This window comes from Rattus norvegicus, chromosome 1 (genome assembly GCF_036323735.1).
Source record: "Rattus norvegicus strain BN/NHsdMcwi chromosome 1, GRCr8, whole genome shotgun sequence".
In the NCBI taxonomy this organism is placed as follows: Eukaryota; Metazoa; Chordata; class Mammalia; order Rodentia; family Muridae; genus Rattus; species Rattus norvegicus.
In genome coordinates, this window is record NC_086019.1 from 248,332,251 (window position 1) to 248,338,250 (window position 6,000).

Consider the following 6,000-nt stretch of genomic DNA (forward strand, 5'->3'; position numbering starts at 1 on the left):
GACAACAAAAGGAGATCAAGGGGATACAGATCGGAAAAGAAGAGGTCAAAATATCACTATTTGCAGATGATATGATAGTATATTTAAGTGATCCCAAAAGTTCCACCAGAGAACTACTAAAGCTGATAAACAACTTCAGCAAAGTGGCTGGGTATAAAATTAACTCAAATAAATCAGTTGCCTTCCTCTATACAAAAGAGAAACAAGCCGAGAAAGAAATTAGGGAAACGACACCCTTCATAATAGACCCAAATAATATAAAGTACCTCGGTGTGACTTTAACCAAGCAAGTAAAAGATCTGTACAATAAGAACTTCAAGACACTGAAGAAAGAAATTGAAGAAGACCTCAGAAGATGGAAAGATCTCCCATGCTCATGGATTGGCAGGATTAATATAGTAAAAATGGCCATTTTACCAAAAGCAATCTACAGATTCAATGCAATCCCCATCAAAATACCAATCCAATTCTTCAAAGAGTTAGACAGAACAATTTGCAAATTCATCTGGAATAACAAAAAACCCAGGATAGCTAAAGCTATCCTCAACAATAAAAGGACTTCAGGGGGAATCACTATCCCTGAACTCAAGCAGTATTACAGAGCAATAGTGATAAAAACTGCATGGTATTGGTACAGAGACAGACAGATAGACCAATGGAATAGAATTGAAGACCCAGAAATGAACCCACACACCTATGGTCACTTGATTTTTGACAAAGGAGCCAAAACCATCCAATGGAAAAAAGATAGCATTTTCAGCAAATGGTGCTGGTTCAACTGGAGGGCAACATGTAGAAGAATGCAGATCGATCCATGCTTATCACCCTGTACAAAGCTTAAGTCGAAGTGGATCAAGGACCTCCACATCAAACCAGACACACTCAAACTAATAGAAGAAAAACTAGGGAAGCATCTGGAACACATGGTCACTGGAAAAAATTTCCTGAACAAAACACCAATGGCTTATGCTCTAAGATCAAGAATTGACAAATGGGATCTCATAAAACTGCAAAGCTTCTGTAAGGCAAAGGACACTGTGGTTAGGACAAAACGGCAACCAACAGATTGGGAAAAGATCTTTACCAACCCTACAACAGATAGAGGCCTTATTTCCAAAATATACAAAGAACTCAAGAAGTTAGACCGCAGGGAAACAAATAACCCTATTAAAAAATGGGGTTCAGAGCTAAACAAAGAATTCACAGCTGAGGAATGCCGAATGGCTGAGAAACACCTAAAGAAATGTTCAACATCTTTAGTCATAAGGGAAATGCAAATCAAAACAACCCTGAGATTTCACCTCACACCAGTGCGATTGGCTAAGATCAAAAACTCAGGTGACAGCAGATGCTGGCGAGGTTGTGGAGAAAGAGGAACACTCCTCCATTGTTGGTGGGATTGCAGACTGGTAAAACCATTCTGGAAATCAGTCTGGAGGTTCCTCAGAAAATTGGACATTGAACTGCCTGAGGATCCAGCTATACCTCTCTTGGGCATATACCCAAAAGATGCCTCAACATATAAAAGAGACACATGCTCCACTATGTTCATCGCAGCCTTATTTATAATAGCCAGAAAATGGAAAGAACCCAGATGCCCTTCAACAGAGGAATGGATACAGAAAATGTGGTACATCTACACAATGGAATACTACTCAGCTATCAAAAACAACGAGTTTATGAAATTCGTAGGCAAATGGTTGGAACTGGAAAATATCATCCTGAGTGAACTAACCCAATCACAGAAAGACATACATGGTATGCACTCATTGATAAGTGGCTATTAGCCCAAATGCTTGAATTACCCTAGATCCCTAGAACAAACGAAACTCAAGACGGATGATCAAAATGTGAATGCTTCACTCCTTCTTTAAATGAGGAAAAAGAATACCCTTGGCAGGGAAGGGAGAGGCAAAGATTAAAACAGAGACTGAAGGAACACCCATTCAGAGCCTGTCCCACATTTGGCCCATACATATACAGCCACCCATTTGGACTAGATGGATGAAGCAAAGAAGTGCAGACCGACAGGAGCCGGATGTAGATCGCTCCTGAGAGACACAGCCAGAATAAAGCAAATACAGAGGCGAATGCCAGCAGCAAACCACTGAACTGAGAATAGGTCCCCTATTGAAGGAATCAGAGAAAGAACTGGAAGAGCTTGAAGGGGCTCGAGACCCCAAAAGTACAACAATGCCAAGCAACCAGAGCTTCCAGGGACTAAGCCACTACCTAAAGACTATACATGGACTGACCCTGGACTCTGACCCCATAGGTAGCAATGAATATCCTAGTAAGAGCACCAGTGGAAGGGGAAGCCCTGGGTCCTGCTAAGACTGAACCCCCAGTGAACTAGTCTATGGGGGGAGGGCGGCAATGGTGGGAGGGTTGGGAGGGGAACACCCATAAGGAAGGGGAGGGGGGAGGGGGATGTTTGCCCGGAAACCGGGAAAGGGAAAAACACTCGAAATGTATATAAGAAATACTCAAGTTAATAAAAAAATAAATAAAAAAAATAAAAAAAAAATAAAGCCAAAAAAAAAAAAAAAAAAGCTCATGCCAGTCCCAGTTAGCTTTTTCTGTCTCTGCCCTTTTCTGTAGATCAGAATGTCAGCTAATCTCTCAGCTACTGCTCCAGAGCCATGGCTGCCTGTCTGCTGCCAGACTCCCTACCACGACGATCATATATTCTGACTGATTGGAATCATGAGTCCCAATAAACTTTTTTTCTAAGTTGTCAAAAAAAAAAAAAAAAGAATGGGTCGATCTGCATTCTTGTACATGCTGACCTCGAGTTGAACCAGCACCATTTGCTGAAAATGCAATCTATTTTCCATTGGATGGTTTTGGCTCCTTTGTCAAAAATCAAGTGACCATGGGTGTGTGGGTTCATTTCTGGGTCTTCAGTTGCATGCTACTGGTTTATCTGTTCCAAGAGTATACAGTTTTTATCACTATTGCACTGTAATACTGCTCGAGTTCAGGGATAGTGATTTCCCCGGAAGTCGTTTTATTGTTGAGGATAGTTTTAGCTATCCTGGGTTTTTTGTTATTCCAGATGAATTTGCAAATTGTTCTGTCTAATTCTCTGAACAATTTAATTGGAATTTTGATGGGGACTGCGTTGAATCTGTAGATTGCTTTTGGTAAAATGTCCATTTTTTACTATGTTAATCCTGGTAATCCATGAGCATGGGAGATCTTTCCATCTTGTGAGGTCTTCTTCAATTTCTTTCTTCAGAGGCTCGAATTTCTTATCATACAGATCTTTTACTTGCTTGGCTAAAGTCACACCAAGATATTTTATATTCTTTGGGACTATTATGAAGTGTGTTATTTAATAATTTCTTTCCCAGCTTATTTCTTTTTTGTGTAGACATAGGGTACTGATTTATTTGAGTTAATTTTATACCCAGCCACTTTTCTGAAGGTGTTTATCAGTTTCAGTAGTTCTCTGGTGGAACTTTTATGATCACTTAAATCATATCATATCATCTGCAAATAGTGATACTTTGACTTCTTTTCCAATCTGTATCCTTTTGATTTCCATTTGTTGTCTGAGTGCTCTGGCTATGACTTCGAGTACTATATTGTATAGGTAGGGAGAGAGTGGACAGCCTTGTCTACTTTTAGTGGGATTGCTTCAGGTTTCTCTACATTTAGTTTAATTTTAGGTACTGATTTGCTCTATATGGTTTTTACTATATTTAGGTATGGGCCTTGAATTCCTGTTCTTTCCATGACTTTTATCAGGAAGGGGTATTGAATTTTGTCAGATGCTTTCTCGGCATCTAATGAAATGGTCCTATGGATTTTATCTTTCAGTTTGTTTATAGAGTGGATTACGTTTATAGTTTTCCATATATTCAACCATCCTTGCTTAACCGGGATGAAGCCTACTTGATCATAATGGATGATTGCATTGATGTGCTCTTGAATTCGGTTTACAAAAATTTTATTGAGTATTTTTGCATTGATATTTATAAGGGAAATTGGTCTGAAGTTCTCTTTCTTTGTTGGGTCTTTGTGTGGTTTACATATAAGAGAAATTGTGGTACAACATTCCCAAACTTATGGTACAAAATGAAAGCTGTGCTAAGAGGAAAACTCATAGCTCTGAGTGCCTGCAGAAAGAAACAGGAGAGATCATATATCAGCAGCTTGACAGCACACCTAAAATATCTAGAACAAGAAGAAGCAAATACACCCAGGAGGAGCAGAAGGCAGCAAATAATCAAACTCAGAGCTGAAATCAACCAAGTAGAAACAAAAAGGACCATTCAAAGAATCCACAGAACCAAAAGTTGGTTCTTTGAGAAAATCAACAAGATAGATAAAACCTTAGCCAAACTAACAAGACAACAAAAAGAGTATGTCCAAATTAACAAAATCAGAAATGAAAAGGGAGACATAACTACAGATTCAGAGGAAATTCAAAAAATCATCAGATCCTACTATAAAAGCCTAATTTCAACAAAACTTGAAAATCTGCAGGAAATGGACAATTTCCTAGACAGATACCAGGTACCAAAGTTAAATCAGGAACAGATAAACAACCCAATAACTCCTAAAGAATTAGAAGCAGTCATCAAAAGTCTCCCAACCAAAAAGAGCCCAGGTCCAGATGGGTTCAGTGCAAAATTCTATCAAAACTTCATAGAAGACCTCATACCAATACTATGCAAACTATTCCACAAAATTGAAACAGATGGAGCGCTACTGAATTCCTTCTATGAAGCCACAATTACTCTTATACTTAAACCACACAAAGAACCAACAAAGAAAGAGATCTTCACACCCATTTCCCTTATGAATATTGATGCAAAAATACTCAATAAAATGTGTCCAACCGAATCTAAGAGCACATCAAAGCAATCATCCACCATGATCAAGTAGGCTTCATCACAGGCATGCAGGGGTGGTTGAATATATGGAAAACCGTCAACATAATCCATTATATCAACAAACTTAAAAATAAAAACCACATGATCATTTCATTTGATGCTGAGAAAGCATTTGACAAATTTCAACACCCTTCATGATAAAAGTCCTGGAAAGAATAGGAATTCAAGGCCCATACCTAAACATGGTAAAAGCCATATACAGCAAACCAGTAGCTAACATTAAACTAAATGGAGAGAAACTAGAAGCAATCCCACTAAAATCAGGGACCAGACAAAGCTGCCCACTCTCTCCCTACTTATTCAATATAGTTCTTGAACACATGGGCACTGGAGAAAATTTCCTGAACAAAACACCAATGGTGTATGCTCTAAGATCAAGAATTGACAAATGGGATCTCATAAAACTGCAAAGCTTCTGTAAGGCAAAGGACACTGTTGTTAGGATAAAACAACAACCAACAGATTGGGAAAAGATCTGTACCAACCCTACAACTGATAGAAGGCTTATTTCCAAAATATACAAAGAACTCAAGATGTTAGACCACAGGGAGACAAATAACCCTATTAAAAATGGGGTTCAGATCGAAACAAAGAATTCACAGCTGAGGAATGCTGAATGGCTGAGAAACACTTAAAGAAATGTTCAACGTCTTTAGTCATAAGGGAAATGCAAATCAAAGCAACCCCGAGATTTTACCTCACACCAGTGAGAATGGCTAAGATCAAAAACTCATGTGACAGCTAATACTCGCAAGGATGTGGAGAAAGAGGAACACTCCTCCATTTTTGGTGGGATTGCAGACTGGTACAACCATTTTGGAAATCAGTCTGGAGGTTCCTCAGGAAATTGGACATTGAACTACCTGAGGACCCAGCTATACTTCTCTTGGGCATATAGCCAACAGATGCCCCAACATATAACAAAGAGTTCTACTATGCTCATACTATGAGCTCTACTATGCTCTACTATGTTCATAGCAGTCTTATTTATAATACCCAGAAGCTGGAAAGAATCCAGATACCCTTCAACAGATTAATGGATACAGAAAATATTGTACATGTCCACAATGGAATAGTACTCAGCTATCAAAAACAA